At 40.4% G+C, this 20573-nt stretch overlaps 1 pseudogene; it reads left to right on the plus strand.

Moving 5' to 3' along the window:
* The first annotated feature begins 2306 nt into the window (after positions 1-2306).
* Positions 2307-9237, plus strand: LOC131065378 (clathrin heavy chain 1-like; annotated as a pseudogene).
* The last annotated feature ends 11336 nt before the right edge of the window (positions 9238-20573 follow it).

Consider the following 20573-nt stretch of genomic DNA (forward strand, 5'->3'; position numbering starts at 1 on the left):
GGAGAAAACTACGAGTAGGAGAACATAATGCCATTGCAAGGCTACCAAGTAGAATAACCACAAGTTCCAAACTTGTCCCAACAAATCCTTATGTCCTCCAAGGCATACAAGCCATCAAACTTCCCATATGACTCCCATTGCATAAACAAAACACTATGCAACAAGGGTCCCATAATCCCTTGTGTATCACTCTCTTCCAAAGAGAGCCTCTACACTCTTAGACTATCAAACAACCCTTCACCCCAAGGCTACTCTACCCTCCCATGGGTGAGTATGGCATTTAAACACCCAAAAAAATAACATAAATACATGCAATAAAAAGAAAAACACAAGGAAGAACTCAACATCTTCCTAAGCTTGCTAAGAAAACAATAATGGAAAACAACAAACAATCTTTTCAAATTTATAAAACAACATGCATGAGGAAGCATTCAACCAACCTTAAACTGCAAATGGATGAATAAAGGTTTGTAAAAGAGCTGCCCAAATCCACTATCTTTCCCTTCACAAGACTTAGCCAAAACTTTCAAATCTAAAAACCAATTTCTCAAAAAAATCCATGTCTCCAATAGTGGAGAGTGGGTGATCAAACTTCTCCCTCCCAAACCATTCCCTAAGAAGACACTCCTCACTCTTTCCAATACTATTGGGAAGGGTGATGGATGTTCATAGGTTGGTCTTCTCAACACCTTAAAAGCTCTCTAGCCAAGGCACCTCAAAAAGGTAAAAGGAATGGGGAAGAGCAATGTCACTCATGAGGAGGGTTGTCTAACCTAGGTAGAATCCTCAAAAGTTGAAATTCGACCAACTTGAAAAACTCAACTTTTGGTGTGACTAAACAGTCCCTAGGGAGTGGACACATGGATAAATTTGGCCTTCATCCATAGATACATCATATGGCCCACTAAAAATGCCCCTAACTTGACCCTAGGAGTTAGTTTAACCCTCTAGAAACTTACCCAAAGATTACCTACAGGTCAACCCTGAGTTGACCTTTCTAATGGCTCCCTATCCAAGACTTTCTTGGGACTATACTAGGATAATTGAAAAATGCATTGGTAAAACAAATTACTTCCAAGGGAAATGTCATTGCCAACTTACTTTACAACACATGTGTCAAGTGACACCACAAAAATTACACATCACTAAAATACACATGGCAATGTCCCTTTTTTTGGAATTAATAAATTAAACAATTTTCAAATTAAACACACATCCAAGCATAAACATTTACAAATTAAATCACCTTTACAAACGAGGTGTTGTCTCTCCAAATAGACAACCTTTGGCTTCACAAAGACACATAGGTTTAGGCTTGATTCTCCGAATAGTTTCCATGGTCACATGGATTAGGTCTCCTGCACATCTCACTTTGCACATTAGTAACCCCAAATAATCACATTTAATATCAACACATGAATGGAATAAAATTCAGACACTTTGCATACAATTTCAATAATAATGATCAATTTATCATTTATCATTTATCCAATAAAATCCACATAAAGCAATTTACTCAAAAGGCATCATCATAATCCTCATGAAACTCAATCATTAATACGACATGCATTTATGTTTTCTAATATCATAATAAAGTACTACAAATTCTGTGATAGCTGACATACGTCATATCAAGATTATCAAACTAGTGGATCATATAGGATCTATATCCATAACACATCAAAATATGCACCGCAAGGTAAAATGATTCCATAACCTGGTTCAATTATTTTTCCCACTAATCTATCCATCTAACATAGCCCATCCTATTGAATTATAGCATTTATTAATATGGTCAACCTTGGTCAACTAAGTTAACCAGAGCTTGATCGGGGAGGGGCTCTATAGTTAGTTTAAGTGCCCTCATTGGTATAACCTATACGGATAATGTGAAATTTGAATCATTTTCAACTCCTTCTTTAAGATACAAAAATTGATAGTGGATTTAATATGATCTGAACAAAAACTCTATTCTACATGGGAGATTTACCCTTTCTGATAATTACTTGTGCACTTTGATCAATCCCAAGAACCTGTTTACTAGGCCTCCTCACCTCAAAAGGAAACCCAGAGTGCTTCATCTTGTCTCAATGCCACCCCCAATATGCCCACCTGATGGTTGAATCTCTGGAGAGAAGTCACAAATGGATGGAGATTGTCACTACAAGATTGCACCTACACATGATAAAACTCAATTTAGTAACTATTCTTATGGAAAAAATGCTCAATATATAAAAGGAAATTATAGAAAAATAGAATTTTTAAGAGCATAGTTAATTTAAAAAATTATGTGCTAACATGTTGCATTGTCTAAAAAGGATAATCTTTACAAGGATGTAATGGAAACTAGTTCTCAATCAGGTGATCGTGAACTTGCAAAGGAATTGTTGGTGTATTTTGTGGAATAGGTATACAATTGGTAAAACATATAGTTGGTTATTCTCTCTCACAGGCTAAAGTATATTTTTAATTTTCATTTTGGATTGGGGCATTGAAATGGGGCTTAATTTTGTATTTGGAACAGCAGGGCAAGAAAGAATGCTTTGCTTCATGCTTGTTCATATGCTATGACCTGATCAGACTATATGTGGCTTTGGAACTTGCCTGGATGAATAATATGATTGACTTTGTGTTTCCATACCTACTTCAGGTTCTTGATATACTCCAATGATTCTATGAATATTTTAAGTTTCTCTTTAATAAACATTTTAAATCTTCTATGGAATTTTTTTAAAAAAATAAAAATAAAGAGAGGGTAAAAATTTATTGAATCAACAAAGCATTACAAAGGGGAAGAAAACTCCCAACAAAAGCAACAAAGAAACCCCAAATTAAGATACACCTAAGAAGTACCTCATATCTTCCATAACCAAATCTTCAAGAACCACAACCAAATCTTCAGGGAGATTGTCCCACTCTGCCACATTCCAAGTCCCCATCTGCTCAAAAGCCCACCTAGCCAAGCCATCAGCCACCATATTCCACTCCCGAGGGACATGACAAAAGACAACAGATTCTAAGGTAGTGCCCAAAGCAACAATTTGCTTGACCACCACCGCCAACTGCCAATTCACCTCCTCAAACTGCCTCCTATTTAAAAGGTCAATAACAACCTGAGAATCTGATTCACAAACAATCCTTCTCCATCCCAGAGCACAAGCCCATTCAAAAGCCAGAAGAATGGCAATGGCCTCCATGAGGTTATAGTATGCTGACCTCTATAAATAGAGAAAAAAAACACCACCACTCCAGAGCCATCTCTACCAATGCCACCAACAGCAGCATGCCCAGGATTTCCTCTAGAAGAGCCATCAGTATTAATTTTTAACTCTCCCAGAGTAGGGGGACACCAGTGACCAGCCTGACTAACCTTCTCCCTCCCGCGCCTATGGCAAACAGTCCTCACAATTCCTTTTCCCCCTAGGGATAGCCCCAATGCACTAGCAACTCCAAAATCACCAGGATCCATAGGAACAGACAAATCGGACTTAGCTGTCAAAGTTTCCTGAAGACCCCCCAAAATTCTCAACCATAACTGACCAATCTGTAGCTTTCTATCCAAAAATATTCTTCGATTGCATTCCAACCAAATATGCCAAATTATCAGACTAGGGCCAATAACCCAAGCAATTAAAAGAAAAGAAGTCCTAACCGAAGGAGACCCTTGACTTTCCCAGAATTCCTTCAAAGAAAAAACATGTCTACATGGCATATGCCATAGATTCCACCAAAAGTGCCAAATGGCTTTCGCAAAGGAGCACTGAAAGAAAAGATGAGAAATACACTCTTCATGTCCAACACACATAACACACATAGAAGGTCCCTGGAAGCCACACTTACAGAGATTCTCCCAGGTAAGACATTTTCCTTGCATCACTAACCAAGAGAAGAAATTGCACTTAGGCCATGCAAACTTATTCCAAACCTTCTTCCACCAAGAGATCTTAGTACTCCCAAACAACTGCTTATCAAGGACTGCATAACCTGAAGCAACAGAGAATCTTCCTTTTGGATCAAAGTCCCAAGCCAACACATCACGTCCAGAAAGGGAACTACAAACACGTCTAGACAAAATCCCAACAAGCTCTTGACGGTCCTCAACTGTGCCATTAGGAGGCCATTCCCTTGGGTCCTTCCACCTGAAAATAGTAGCCTGCCCCAACGTTTGAAGAGATTTAAAATCAGCCACGTGACAAAAACCAGCATCAGTGAAGTGTTGACACAAATTTTGCAAATGAGGATGAGAAGCCAAAATGGGAGGATATCCATCCCAAGAATCATGCCAAAAAAGAGCTTCCTTACCCTCATTACAAATCCAGAACAACCCCTGCTTGACCAAATTTGCACCCCTTTTAAGAGTGGACCAAATCATAGAACCCTTCCCTTCTAAGCTAAAGTGGGCCACATCAGCACTCTCGACCTCACCAAGATACTTTGAGGTAAGGATTCTTGCCCACAACTGGTTTTGCTGAGAGCACCACCGCCAATATAGTTTCGCAGCTAGAGCTTGCCCATTCAAGTGAGTCCTACGAAGCCCCAACCCGCCTTCCTGCTTCGGTCTACAGATGACATCCCATTTAACCAAGCTCCACTTTCTATGAAGAAGGTTGCCTGTCCAAAGGAATTGCCTAGACAATTTTTCAAAATCTTTGATAAAACTAGATGGTGCCGAGAGGACAAAGCATCTGTATATAGGAAGAGCTTGAACCACAGACTTTAGCAGAGTCACTCTACTAGCAGAAGAGAGCCACCTGCAAGTCCAATGACTGACCAGATTGCGAAACTTGTCTAAAATCCCCTTCCAAAATAATTTAGGAAGCGAGCGAACTGCAAGCGGGATGCCAAGATAAACAAAAGGAAGAGTACCAATCTGGAAATGGAGAATACCAGCGATCCTCCTTTGAATAATCTTCAGAGTATTAAAAAAATAAATAAAGGACTTCCCTTCATTGATTCGTTGACCTGAAGCAGCCAAGTAATAGTCTAGAGTGCTACGCCATCTAACAGCTTCCTCAATCTTGGCATGGCCCATGAGAGCACTATCATCTACAAACTGTAGATGAGACTGAGAGGGAATGTTATTTCCCCAGCTCCACCCCTGTATCAATCCACACTCCACGTGAGATCTTATAAACCTCCCAAGGCCTTCCGCAAGCAAAATAAACAAATAGGGAGACAAGGGATCTCCTTGTCTAAGCCCCCTAGAAGCCTTGAACAACTCAGAGGGTTCACCATTGACCAACACAGAGAAGGAAGAAGAAGTGACACAACTCCTGACCCACTCAATCCAATCACCAGCAAAACCAAAAGCTTCCAGAAGCTTGAACAAGAAGGCCCATTTAACACGATCGTAAGCTTTAGCCATGTCCAACTTGATGAACATGGCTTTCTCTTTAGAGCCCGCCATAGAATGAATGGTCTCGGTAGCAATAATGACACCATCTAAAATTTGTCTACCAGCAACAAAACCCCCTTGTTCTTCTGAGATTAGTCTACCTAACCAAGGTTTCAGCCGCTCAGCAATCAGCTTTGTGATAATTTTATACACCACATTACACAAAGCAATGGGACTAAAATTATCCAAAGTATTAGCTCCCACCTTCTTTGGTATGAGGGTCAAAAAAGTAGCATTCATAGATCTCAACATTTGTTTGTTCAAAAGAGATTCTTGAACAACCGCCAGAAGGTCCAATTTAATCACTTCCCAAAACTCTTGGAAGAATTCAGCCGGAAACCTATCAGGCCCTGGGGCTTTTCCTCTTTTCATCTGAAAAACAACTGCCTCAAGCTCAGATAAAGGGATAGGACGAAGCAAAGATTCATTCATTTCTCTAGTAACCAAATTCGGTATGCTACCCAGCTTCAAAGCTTCCTCCACCTCCGCAGGAGGGGAATCCTCAGACAGCAATGCAGAGAAGAAATGGGAAGACTCAGCAGAAATAGAAGTGGAAGATGAAAAAGTCTCACCATTCTCTAACACTAAAGAGGAGATAACATTACCTTGCTTTCTGTCCTTCACAGAGTTGTGGAAGAAGGAGGTATTCCTGTCTGTAGCTTGGAGCCACTCAATTTTGGATTTCTGTTTCCAAAAGATCTCCTCCCTTAAGTTCCATTCTTCCACAACCTTCACCGCAGCCGCTTCAAGCACACCAAGCTCCTCCGTGAAACCTTGGTCCTGAATCTGCCGGGTAATTGAATCCAATTGAGACTGAGCACTTTTCTTTTCTTGGAAGAGATTACCAAAGTGCTACCTATTCCAATGCTTCAACTTATACTTCACAAACTGGAGTTGCTTCGAGAAGGAGTACATAGCAGTCCCATGAGCCGGCTTCCCAAAACTCCACCATCAAGGAACTAAGTCATGAAGAGACTCATCCCTGAGCCACATAAGCTGAAACTTAAAAGACTGGTTTATACCTTGTCGGGGTAAAGTAGCAGAAAGTTTGATAGGCCAATGATTAGAACCCCTGCCATCCAAAATCTCAGAGCTAGTCACCCACCTATCCCCCATCCAAAAACTGGAAACCAGGAATCTATCTAATCTTTCAGAAATAGCTGCTTCCCCACATCTTCTATTACTCCAGGTAAATAGCCCATTACTCGGCTTGATGTCAACCAGGTTCAAGAGAGAAATATTATCCTTCAAGAGTGTCGAAGCAGAATCCAGACGGACATTACCACCCCGCTTCTCCTCTAAAGAAGTGACAGCATTAAGATCTCTAGCCAGGATCCAAGGAAGGAAAGGATACAGAGACCTCACATATCGCACATGATCCCACAACAGAACCTTACCCTGAAGGTCAGTCGGTGCATACAAGTTCGAGAAGAGAACTCTCTCCCCTGACTCAAGATGAGAAGCAACACAAGAAATTGAACCTCTGCAAGAGAACCACCAAATAGGTCTAATTCTGCGTGGGTCCCACAAACAAGCCACCCCCCCAGAATTACCAAACGCCCCAACACATTGGCACTGACCTTGACCCCAAATCCTAGAAGGCACCGCCAACATACTATCAATAGACAACTTAGTTTCTTGTAAGAAAACCACATCAGGAGAATGAGACCAAATCAAATCCCGAATAGCTTTTTGCTTAGGGATGCTATTCATACCCCACACATTCCAAGAGAGCACAATCATCGAAGAGGCTGAGAGAAGTGAGAATCAATAGTCTTCACCGAACCTGACTCTACCAACATCTCACTAGTTAGCTTGACTTTTTCCCGATCCTTCTTTCTACCCACCTTAAGAGATTTCTCAAGAGCCCCTTTCTTGAAAGTCTTTTGATGCAGACCTAAACCAGGGGGGCGAGTCTTCTATTTACCTAGATCAGAAACACCTTGCATCACAGGGAGAACACCACCAATGTCTAAAGGCCCACCAGATGCCTCCAACACCAAATCAGTCATAGCTAAAGCAAGGTCTGGAGAAGATTCAACAGTAGCTATCTAAGCACCCTGTACTCTAATCTGAGTCAAATTTGGAGGTCCAGAAGACTGAACTCCATGCACCTCCTCCACTAAAGAATTCCCTGATCTTTGTAGGACTTCTTGAAAACCCTCCTCTTGAACTAAATCCTCAAGAGCCTCAAATCTGTTTAGAGTCTCTTCCTCTTTCCTATCTTTAAATGATCTCTTTTGGCCTTGATTACGATTCCTAGTCTTAACTAGGATAAATCCCTCTTTATCAGCCCCCCCCTCCCTGCATAGGAGCTTTACCCTTATCTGCATTCAAAGAAGGCTGAGAAGAGGCATTACTTGAACCAAAAACACCTGAAGCACGGGGACACCTCCGTTGGAGATGTCCATACTCATGACATACTCGACACCTGAATGGTAGCATCTCGTAGTCTAATAGTTGAGTCCAGGAGCAGGATCCAACAATGATATCAATAGAATCTGGTAACGGCTTACTCAAATCAATTTCAACACAAACCCTAGCATAAGAAAAAATGCGCTTATTCAGAGTCTGTTGAGAAGGGCCAATAGGTCTTCCTAGCAACAATGCAATCGACTGCAATATATCACTTCTCCAACATTTTAGTGGTAGCCGAGGCAGACGAACCCAAACTGGGACTCTAGAAGGTAATTCCTCTGTCGAGTTAAAGCTAGCATGCCATGGTTTGATGAAAAGACCCACCTGATTATAGAAGTACGGACCACCTTCAAAAGCCCTGTTTCGGTCAGAAGCACACGAGAAATCTACCATAAAGAAGTTATTTGCAGCCATTAGAATATCAAAGTCACCTTCCGGGTTCCATGTCTTACAAATCCAATTATCAAGAAATGCGAGAGAAACCCTCATCCCCAGGAACTTGCAAATCAAAACATGGTTGCCATAGTATTCAATATCTTCAGCTACCGATTCTGATTGCACTACTAAAACTGGATGTTCTTGAGTCCTCTCCAAGCATCCATTAACCTTATGCAGTTTAAGGGCACCATTTCGAACCCCACCCGAACCAGAAGAATGTTGAGGAGGAATATTAGCATTCACCCCAGCCGAAGCAGAATCAATACCTGCCATATCTAAAGACACGTGGGCATCCATTTATAACACTAGTATGAAGACTCTTACAGCCCCCCGCTCACCAGGCCAAATCCAAAATAAGAGCCAAGAACGGGCGCACCGACACAAGAAGCAGCAATAAAAGGAAAAAGAACGCGCCTCCCCAAGCATGCACCATGCACAGACCAGAGGACGCTAAGATTGAAGAGAAAAAACCCCTTTTGGAGTCCGCAAAATCTGTCCTCAATGCAGCACCAGAGGAAGAAAAACACAGCAGCCACAGAAGAAAACCCAATGGTAGCCTGGTCCCCTTGACCCCCCGCGAGCAAGCAAACACCCAGTGCACAGAAAAAACAGACTGCAAGCTAGGGCTCGGGTGCCCTAGCTCGCCTGCACTCCCACGCGATCGCCATCCCGTGAATCATAGCTCAATCTTCTATGGAATTAAATAGCTAATATTAAAAAAAATTATTTTTCAAAGTTCATTCGAGAATACATGACAAAAGTTGATGATCTTGTTAAGGACAAGTTAAAGGTTGTCCAAGAAGAGAAATCCAAGGAGAAAGAAGAGAAAGATCTTGTTTCTCAATAGGTATGCATTTTGCTTAATTGGGCCTCAAGGAGCACTTGTTCTACTCTATTGACGGTTTTTAAAAATTTAAGTAAATATGTGCCTATTTTGTTTATAGAATATTTATGCGCAGCTTCTTCCCCTTGCTTTGCCAGCACCTCCAATAACATTTTTTAGAGCATAATTAAGGAAATTATTAAAAAATAGCATTTTTAAGAGCATGATTAAGGAAATTATAAAAAAAATAGCATTTTAAGAGCATAATTAAGGAAATTATAGAAAAATAGCATTTTTAAGAGCATAATTAAGAAAATTATAGAAAAATATCATTTTTTAGGGAATAGAAAAATTATGTGCCAACATGTTGCACTATCTAAAAAGGATAATTTTTACAATGATGCAATGGAAACTGTAGACACTTAAAAATAATTATTTTAATTATTTTAAGTTCCTAACATAATTAATTTATTAATTGTGCCAATTTTTAATTCCTCCTCAATATTAATTAATTATAATTAATATTGTCACTATAGTCTGTTGAGTGATTTATTTAATAAATCAATCCCCTTTTATTCCTCTAATAGTCCTCAATATTAAATCTCCTCAATATTAATTAGTTAACCTAGGTGATTTCTACAAATCACCTTTTTCCTAATCCATCATTAACCTAATGAATTCCTCTAGAAACTCCCTAAACTCACTTAGCATTATTCTTCTAATTTTTAATTCTCTCCACTCATTCTCTCTCCTAGTCAAATCCTCCTACAAATCTTATCAACCCTAATCCCACCTAATCTTTATTCTAATCCCTCTCCTAATGAGTTGCTAGTGGCTAATCATCATGATTAGCCACAAAGTCAACTCCTTGTCCGTTCCATCCAACCACTCTCCTTAAATGCTCTTTTCCTAAGTGAATGTGAGATTTTCAAAATCTCACATTCCTCTAGGCATCCCATCCTCCAAGGATTTTTCATTTCTCCTTATTCCTCCTATTATCACTGTTTAAAAAAAATGGGTTTTCCTTTCCCATAAATCGGCTAAGTTTTGAAATTTTGAATTAGGGATGCTATCAATTGCTTCAGCTCTGTGTTAGATCTTAGGGGTTTAGGGTTTTAATTTTAATTTGTTCAATGTTTTATCAAAAAACCCTCTGGTTTCTATTTCTTCGTTACTTTATCCACTTAAGTAATGGGTCTCAGGCTCGTAGGAAGTGTCCCCCCTTGTCATTTGCCTAGGCGGTCATTTCAATTGATCATAAAATTTTACGCCTTATATATTTTTCTCCTAATCTTGTCGGGCCTAGTAAGTTGTGCGCAACTCTCAAGTGGATCTATGTTTCTCGCTATTTCGTTAGGTGAAGTTGCACGTGGTTTAAGACCCATGAAATGGCAAAAAGGAAATGCGTTCTAAATGGCACTTTTGGTCTGGTTTAAAGAGGCTTCATCTCGTCCAAGTTCCAATGGCTAGTGTTATTTCACAGCCTGAACTTGCAAGTGAAATACCTTTCATGAAATGGTGAAAGCATCTGGTGGGACCCTGCATGAGAGGATTTTCTAAGTGACTAAAAGGTGATCAAGTCCAATCTGATCCGATGGTTCGCGCTGTTTCGCAGGATGAAAATGCTCGACAGTTATCTTTCGTGAAGTGGCGAAATGACATGGCACTCCACGTAGATGGTCCAGCTAGTCGAGAGGGCGAGTAAGATGGTGGCACGTGGCAGAGGCCACAATAGTTAGCAAGGTGGGTCTAAGGGTTAAAAGGTGGGTCCCACAGGTGAGACATGCCGCGGGATAAGAGGTGACCTAGTAGATACAGGTGGCAAGGATGAGGTGGAACCCAGTGTTTTTTCTCAGCAAATGAAAGACTAACATGTCACCTTTGAAAGTGACTATGTTGGGACTATTTAAAATTGAGTAACGTTTATAGGCCCATTTCAAAATTTTGCTCTGCACGTCAGAAAAGTACCTAAATGAGTTAGTTTGAATGGCTTAGTTTGAGAGAGGGAAAGTGGAACCGATTGATTTTCAGAGGGTAAGGCTCGGGATTCATATCCCACACCTTTAATTTGGCCTATTTAGTGATGTGCAACTTTCAGAATTCAATTTGGATAAGTTTATGAGGTACCCAGTTTGAGGGGTGAGCTGGAAGTGTATTTTAGGCACAAATGCAGATTTTATTGAGTAGCCTATTTTGAGCGATTACATCTTTTTCCCTATTGATCATCATGGATAAATTCAAAGTGGATTCAATTTTATGCATAAATGTGAGTCGGTTTGCAAAATTTCAAGTCTTGACGAATCCATTTGCTCATCTTTTGAAGCCAAATCCATTTGCAGTTTGTATGTTTTGGCAAGTCCCTGTTTCGACAGCTAGTCGAAGCCCTGTTTCACACAAGTGTAAAAGTTGCCTCAGTAAGTGTCATGCCATAATGTTTGCTCTGGGTTATTACTGGTATAAATGATGAGCTACATTTCAAATTTCAAGCCTTTATCAATCCGTTTGATCGATTTTCAAAAGGATTCATTTAGCTATCATTTTCAGTCTTCTGCACTTTCAGTGATATATCAGTTAATGTAGCCATTTTTGTAAGCACGCTGTTTGCATCCTGTCAGTCTAGTAATTGAACTGAGAATTCAAAGATTTAATATGTACTTTAAGGTACCTATGTTCCAAATTTGAGGACCTATAGAGGTCGTTTGATATTTTTGAGAAAGGCGTCATGTGTTGCTAGGACATTGACTTCATCAAGTCCGCAGTGTCGACATAGCCAGTTGGGCATTTTTGAAAATTAATATCTCTTTGCTCGGGACTCGTCTTGAGAAACCATTTGGTAGAAGTGATCCTTGTATATCAGAGTACACGCCTATCAGATGGCGAGCTCCAGAAAGGTGTTTTGATAGGTTTGAAAATTACGTCTTCGCGATTAAATGCAAAAATTGTGGCCGAATCGCCCGAAGGTTGTAAAATGTGGATTAATGATCCGAAAACAATGCTGATCATTTCTAGAGGTGTGTTTAAAGTTCTTGAATCATTCCAGAGGCTAGTTTCTTGAAAACAAATTTTTTTTTTAGTCAGATCCACTTTGGGGCCCAACTTGGCTGGCCACTTCATGTTTTTTTTTTTAGGGAAAGCTTTGAATTGTTGTTTTAAATCATATGTTATATGATTTAAGAATAAAAGAGAAACATTTAGAGGAAGAATGAGAAAATAAGAGGAGGAGAGGAACTGGAAAGAACAAATGAATCTTGTTCCTCTATTGACCGATGGAAGGCTCCAGTAGATGCATTGCCAAGTCAAAATGGTAGCAATATCCCTCTCCATGGTGGTTAACCCAAGCGTGTACAAATCAAGAAAATGCAATAATAGTAGATGCAGTTGCATTTGAGGTGAGGTATGGAAGAAATTCAATATTTTTTTAAATCTTTCAAAATTTGCCTTTACCTGGTGTAAAGCCCAGACTTTACAATCTTTCAGCATACTCCTCTCCCCAAGTGGAAATTAATGAAGCCCCTATATGGAGAGTGGGGAGGTTTAAAACAAAAATGCAATTACTTGGTGTAAAGCCCAGCTCTAGTGCCTTTTGCCAGTCCTCCCTCCTTCACGAGAGGTGAGTGAAACTTAAAAAAAATAAAAAATGAAACTTCTAGCCAATGCAAACAACAGTTTGACTATTTGCATGGAGTTTTTGGTGGGGGGAAATTTGAAATCAAATGCAATGCCAACGATGTCTTCCAGTGTGGCTGGTAAAAGGAAAGTTATAGAAACCTTCAAGCAAATTAAATGGTGGAGGAGCAACGCTGGAGTTTTGAGAAAATGCAAACAGAGACAAATTAATGCCAATGTGGAGTGGGCATTTTGTTTTATAAATAACAGTCACGTGCAAATTCCAAAGCTCACGTGGTGTGGCATGTAAAGGGGCATCTTGAGAGATGTTAGCAGCAACATTAAACTTCAAATTAAATCCAAACTTCATGCCATTTTGCCAACACTCCCTCTCTGCTGTAACTGTTGAAAAGACCATAAAAAGCATTGAAACCAAATGCAAATGTCAACATCAACAACAACTCTTCCCAAATTTCTACGCATTGCAAGTAGAAGGTGTTGAAAAGGTTCTTTTTTTCAGAGACTTTCATGCAAATGCATTAGCAGCTCCTTCCTGTGTGAGCTTGCTGAAAAGGTTTTAAAACAATGTTCAAAGAAATATGCCCTGTATGGAGCGGTGATCATAGAGGCAATAGAAAACTTCTCAGCAAATGGAAATTTGTAGTGTGGGGGATTTTCAAGCTCAAGCCAATGTAGATAGCAGTCCTCTGAGGTAAAAGGCGTATAATAGGCATTGAAGTTGAAGAAAGCATTCGAAAATCCCAAACAAAATGCATTGCCAGCCATTAAAACTCATAAAAACTTGCAGTTCCAGTCATAAGTATTTGTCCCACATTGGCTGGGAAGTGGGATATTTTAATGTTTATATGCAAATCCACATAGTAGTAATATGTCTAAGCCATAAAGGCTTTTGATGGATAGTGCCTATGAGTGTCGAAGGTGGGCCCACGCGCGAACATAGATCTCGAGGTGATGGAGGAGTTGACTGGATGGCGACCAGGTGGACCCCATGCAGGCATGCTTCTCGAGGCAGATAGACAAAATTTTGAAGAGAAAGGTCGGCTTAACGAGTGAGAAAGTTCGAGATGGATCAACGGTGCATGTGGTTTTGTGAAGGCGAGATGCATGGAAGTTAAGCCCTGCGAAGTTGTGAAAAGGGTAAGTGTCAAGCATGTTAGATGGAGATCGACGATCCGCGCGGTTTCGCAGATTGAAGATGCACGAACATTAGACCTTGTGAAGTTGCGAAAGCCAGGTGGCGCATAGGTGGCGGGTATAGTCAGATGTCTAGCAAGCGGGTCCCAGTGAGGTGGTGATGAAGTGGTAGTGACAAAGTAGATGATGTGGCACTGAGGTGGTGCACATGTGGCGGCCAAGTGGCAGTGACAAAGCATATGACATGGCGATGATGAGGTGTCGTCCTAGGTGGCACCTAGTGGACCCCATCAGCCAATCAGATCTCGCCATGTGGCAAAGCATCAGGACCAAATGGAGGCAAAAATCAAATTTAAAATGAGTAAATGATATAGTTTAAACTATATTAAATTTCAAAAAATTTAAATGACTGAGCACATTAGGGAATTAATTCGCCTAGGGTCTCAATTTTAGCCAAAATATAAAGTGTTATATATCGCCAGAAAGCTCTCAGAATGAGGAATCCGATCAGGTAGTTAATTTTGACAAATGTGGGATATTTTGGAAGAAGTTTCCATGGGAATGAAATTTAGTTAGAGAGGAGACACTTGGCAATTTAGTTGTAGATTTGATTTGGTTCCCTCTCTCTTTTTATTCTCAATTCTTCTCAGTTGTAATGGTTCCAGAAATTTGGAAAATGTGATTTTAGTTGCAGGTCTTGCTTGTGTCATGCATGAGTAAATTCCTCACAGTATTGTCTCTAGGTATGTATTTCATTATCATGAATTGATTCCTCAAGGAGGATAAGATTTGTCAATTTCAAGGAAATTGTGTGATTGTTTATAGGTATCCTTCAAGGAAGGTTTTAAACTCTGTAGTCAATCATAAATGATGAAATATATTTCCAGATCTGAAAAAATTGTGAATGAATCAAATAGTGCATTAATATAAGGTGTTGATGCATGAATATCTTGTTTAAGGAAAATAAGCTTGCATCTATGATTCATATTTGTAGTTTTGTCTGTGACTCTGTTGCCCAATGAACAAGGCACTGGTCTTGCAAGTTTGGGGATGTTTTTAGATATACTTTTAAAAGATAAATCTAATTTCCCTCCATGGTTAGGGGTGTCTGTGTTCCATTCTTTCCAAGCTCTATTTCATCCTATTGTTTGTACAGATCTAGCCAATCTGTAATGTTTCCTAACCTGTTGAGCTTGTGAAATGATTTATTTGCTTAGTGTTGATGCAGTTATGTGTCTATAATTGTTGTATTTAGTGTATCAAAAGGGTGTCCCCCCCTAGGTCTAGCAGAACCTGAAGTGTAGGAGGATCATTAGGATCCTATGTTATGTTGTTCAAGCCCTGAGGTGTTTCATTGATTGAGATTGGCTATCTCATAGATAGATTTATAGGTGTCTTGGGTTATCACTTTTGGTGAACAACAGACTAGATGCCAGGTGTTTGAGGTTGAGTCGGAGGGCCCACGTGTACCTAAGTCAATTCAGATTGTTAAGCATCGAGCAAGTCAAAAATAATCTAACGGCCCGCGTGAATTCGCAAGGGTAAGATGCTCATGCTTTATACCCCGTGAAATGGCGAAAAGGTTTTTGTCCCCAAAGGCAGATAAAACATGAGGTTAAAGGAGGATCAACTTTGTTTTGATCCAATGGTCGATGTTATTTCACTATTGTGAGATGCTTGAAGGATACGCTTCACGAAATGGTGAAAAGAAGAAAAGGTATCCAGGTGTCAAGCTAGATGGTGACGTGTCCATGGACATGTGGTTTCAGAAGAAGTTGAGGGCCAGCCAAGGTGTAACCAGTGGTGAAAGGGAGAGACATGTGGCTGACATTGAACTAGGCTTGAACGGTTTTCTAAAACCAATGGTTGAGTGCCAAGTGGTAGTCAGTAACCAATGAAAAGGTGACATAAGTAAAGCAAACATATAGGGTTTCCCTTAAAGGATGGTCATCTCCAATCCGATCCAATGCCTTGCGTTGTTTCGTGGCCCGAAGTTGAAAGATGTTTAAGCTTCGCGAAATGGCGAAAGACCACTAGCAGTCAAGGTAAAGGCATGGTTAATGAAGATGTCAGTGGTCCCAGTGAGAGTTAAATGCCGAGCAGTTAGAATTCCATCTAATGTCTGGTGCGGTTTTGTGAAGGAGAAGTGCTCAAAAGGTAAAGTCTGCGAAATCGCGGAAAGGAGGTGGGCCCAGCGCGAAGGAAAGACTGTCAAGTCAATGTAATGGCCGATCAAGTTTCTTTTGATTGGACGGTTGGTGTGATTTTGTTTAACAAAATTGCCTGAAGGTTATGCTTCACGAAACACCGAAAGAGCAAAAGGGAAGAATTGCAGGAATGCTGTGACCCATTGGATCAAAAATTCGAATTCTCTCAGGAATTCAATTCTGAACAGACGACCAAAGTATGCAGAATCAATGTCGCAGTTAAGAGCCAGGGTACCGTATATGATCTCCTGTCGATTGAGTAAAGGTATCATTTAAAAGAATTGTTGCAGAGGGACAAATACAAAGCTATTGTCTTCAAATACAGAGTGAGTCAATTCAGTTGCAAAAAGGATTCCTTCAAGCTAAAATCAGGTTTTCTTGTACACTTGTGTGGCAATTTCTTTGTGGTGTTTTAATTAAGGTCTTGATTTGTCATTGAACCATTTGGGGGTAGTATTTTGATTGCTTGCATTTCCAAAATGGCACCTAAGAGAGAATTTTTTGGGAACAATAATTATCAGGAGAGGGCCATTTGTGATGATTTTCTTGAGCAGTTGACGTTGTCAACTAATCAGGCTTCAAAGGTAAAAGAATTAGTGCCTAGAGGTCCTCGCTTGAAGATAGGAGAAGGGCTATATGATAAGGGCAACTGGTTGAGAGATCCACAGGTTGGGTTGTCTAGCTTGGGGTTATTCAAAGTTGGATTTGGAATGAGAAATTCTCTAGCCCCACAGAATAGCATCTGGGAGTTAGATGTAGGGAAGTTGGTAGTTCTAGGGGTATTCATGGACATGGATCTATTGACTCAAATTGCACATAATTATGATCCAGTCACAAGAAGCATTAGAGACATAAATAAGAAATCTCTTATTGAAATCAATAATGAAGAGTTCAGAAGTGCTTTTAGGCTAAATGAGTTTACCAATTTTCTGGAACCCATTAACTTCAAATCATTAGCCCAAGTATATAGTGCACAAAGGAACCACCTTAGGAGTGGGCCTCTTTAGGAATTTTTTGTGAAGATAGGTGGGTTGATAGTTGTAGGACCCAACACTAAAGAGCCCTTCTTATTGAATCTATTCACCCTTAGGGCTAAGGGAATGTTTTGGTCACTCTGCCAGATTTTGGGAGAAGATGCTGAGGCAAATATGCCCAATCACTACTTGCTAATGATTGCACAGATTCTGAATCCTTCCCTTGTAGTAACATTTGACTATGCTTCTTTCATTACTGATGTTATCCATGGAGGGTTGATAGGAATAAAAAATGGGAAGGTGGATAGGTCTTTCGGATGGTATTCAGTCCTTATGCATCTATTTTTGTTCAAAGGTGGTGATTACTTTGCAAGTGGACTGGACCTCATAAAAGAGAAAGAGGGAGAAAAGATGCCAGTGCAACTATGGAGTACTATGTTGTCATGAGACAGAGAAGATGCCAATTTCTTAAAATTTGATCAATACTTTGCATCAAAGATTAGGACTCTCCTCTGCTCAAAAAACCCAAGAATCCTCAAGGTTCTTTTGGAATTTGTTAAACCAAAAGAATTTGCAGAGAGTATAAAGATTGTTCATAATTGGGGTGATATTTACCTATATCCAGTCTCAACAGTTTTTAGAGTTTTTGGTTTAAGAGGCACTTCATTCTTGTTGCCCTATCAGGTCCCTCTCAAAGTGGGAATTGTAGAAGTCCTCAAATAGATTGGTAGTGTACAAGAGACAGAGTTGACAGGTAGGGGTAAAGGGACTATTTTCCCTACGGTTACCATAGACCATCAGTTTATAATAACCAAGGGAGGTTGGAATTATTTTGAAGACTTTCTCAAACCTTATCAGTTGTCAACTGCAATATCTAGCTGTGCCGATCCAGAAGACTTCTTCAATGGCATGTTTAGAAAGAGAGCAGTGTGTAGAGGTAGACCCCATCAATTCCAGTTTCTTGAAGACCTCATTAGAAATGAGTTTGATCTAGATGAGCAGGAGCTGAGGAAGGAAAAATGGGTGGCTTATAAGAAAGCCTTAGACTTTGTACATCAGTTTGATGCCAACTATGACCCATTGTCTAGCTTTTTCCCTTTTGAGGATAAAATAAAGTTTTTAATTGTTTGCTTTAAGGATTTGATGCAGACCCTGAAGGAAAAGAGGGAAGCTATGATTAAAAGCAACCCTGAAAAGGCCAGAACGATTCTTAGTAGGTCTACCTCCACCAAAGCAATCCCTCCTGGTGACTATACACTGCACAAGAAATCTAGTTATAGTGTGTTGATGCCTACAATAGGGGAGCCCTCCACCTACAAAGGAAAGAGGAAGATACAAGATGTCATTGACATCCAAGAGAGCTGAAAGAAGTAGAGAGTAGGAAAAGAAGTACAATCTGATACACCCTTGTACTCTCCATCACAATCCCCTATTCACATAGGAGATGAACAGCCAGTAGCTAAACAACTAATACAGTTAGGCAGTCTAGGAGAAATTGCCTATACATATGATGAAGTAGAGGAAGGAACGCCAGAAGAACCCCTTACTGCTGAAATGAACATCACTACCAATGAACTTAAGGGCCAGGAGTGGGATCCTGAGATCAAGTAGGCTAGTGATGACTTCTTGGCTAATAACAATTTTGTTACATCAGAAGCATTTATGCAGTTTGTATGGAAACAAAATATAGACAAATACAATGCAAGGTGTGAGAAGAGAAAAGGTGAGCAGCCTCACAAAGATCCAGCTCTAGTGGAGGAGGAAATAAAACAAGAAATGATGGAAGAATTTAAGACCATCACTCTTGAGCAAGGAAGAGATATGGTGGCACAAGTTGGAGTGCTCATTCTCCCTGAGTGGGACATAGCAGATGCCTTGGTACTGGAGGTAGTGAGGAAAGAAACCAAGCCCATGGAGGGAATCACTTTCAATAGAGATGATGTTGCACTCATCATGTGGTCTCTCAAGAGAGATGAAAATAAGAGAAGCAAAGATACCCCAGGGTCAAGCTACCTTGGTGGAATGATAGTGAAGAGAGTGCAGAACACAGGGGTGGTAGAAGTTGCTATCACTATGTTAGAGACTGCAAAATTTAGTGTTGCAGTAGGAGAAAAGGAGGCCAAGGAAAAAGTAGACCTCCAAGTCAAGTTGGAGACAATTTTGAAGGCTTATAACAATGCTAATGAGGAGGTAAGAGGTAAGGATAGCATCATTGCTAAGTTGCAGAGCCAGTTGACAGGACAATACCATCAAGGTGAGTCTTCAACACTAATGATTTCCTCCTCTCCTGCAAGACCACCACCTAGCAGCCCCATCATTGAGTTCCCACCATCTCCAACACCTTCTAGCTCCCAAATGATTGAGATTACTCCTCAAGAACTAGAGAATCTTAAATAGGCTCAGGCTTTGTATGCCAAGAAATATGAGGAAAGAGTAAGGGCTACTATTTCAATTTTTGTAGATACAATGAATGTCTCACTGCTATATAATAATTGTAGCGTCCTAAAATTGCAACACTTGCAATTTTGACTGCATTTCGGTCTTCACGATGGCGACACAACACGCAACCTGAATGGAGACCCCGAAACCTGATTATGACACCAAAAACTGCATTTTCTTGCACCCTGGTCTGAACCTCCTTTGCACCCTGCTGTCCTGGGAGGTGGGACCAGAGCGCCCAGTGTCCTGGTCCTTCAAGACCAGGGCATCCAGCGCCGTGGTCCTCCAGGACCATGGCACCCAGCGCCCTGGTCCCTGGGTCCTATTTTGGGCCCGGTCTCTTTTGGACTTCGGGTCTTTATGTTTGCAAATTGGAAAATTATCTTTCCTGGTCGGCCTAAGGTCGGGAAAATCAGTCTATCAGCCCTAAATGACAAGTATATAAACTACATTTTCCTCTCTCATTTGGGGATATACATACATGAGGGAAAAAGAATGGAAAATATATTCAAGCATTCAAGCATTCAAGCATTCTTTCAAGCAATTGATCATTCTAAGTCTCCATTCAAGGCTAAGTGTTGCATTCAAGACAAGGATTCAACCATTGAAGAGGAGATCACATACTACATGCTACATACAACATACAACAATACAACAAACAACAACATCTATACCTTCGCACATAAGGATACAAACATCCTTACAACAAGGTATTAGTACTTGTTTTACATTACATTTACAGCAATTTCTCATTTCTTGGTTAATTCCAAAACCGGGGTTTGACCTAAAGGCAAACCCCTAATCCCTAACCCGCCAATCGTCTTCACTTTTCTGTGTGTAGGTTGCAGGTACGCGGCTGAAATTGAAGATCTGGAATCCTTGTGCAGAGACGAACAGATCCCCCTTCGTTTCGCAGATTTTTCGGAGGACCGTGTGCACGCTGGGCGCCATCGTCCTGACAACTTTTGCTCAAATTTGCAAGATAGCACCGTATCGACATTTTACTACTAATTCCAGGTCCGCAGCTTCATCCTATATCCCTATCTCAGTTTATAAGCGAATCTTCGTCACTTTCTATGCATTCCTAGCTTAATTCTTCTATCAACATTCTTTACAAA

This window comes from Cryptomeria japonica, chromosome 1 (assembly GCF_030272615.1).
Source record: "Cryptomeria japonica chromosome 1, Sugi_1.0, whole genome shotgun sequence".
NCBI classification, from domain to species: Eukaryota; Viridiplantae; Streptophyta; class Pinopsida; order Cupressales; family Cupressaceae; genus Cryptomeria; species Cryptomeria japonica.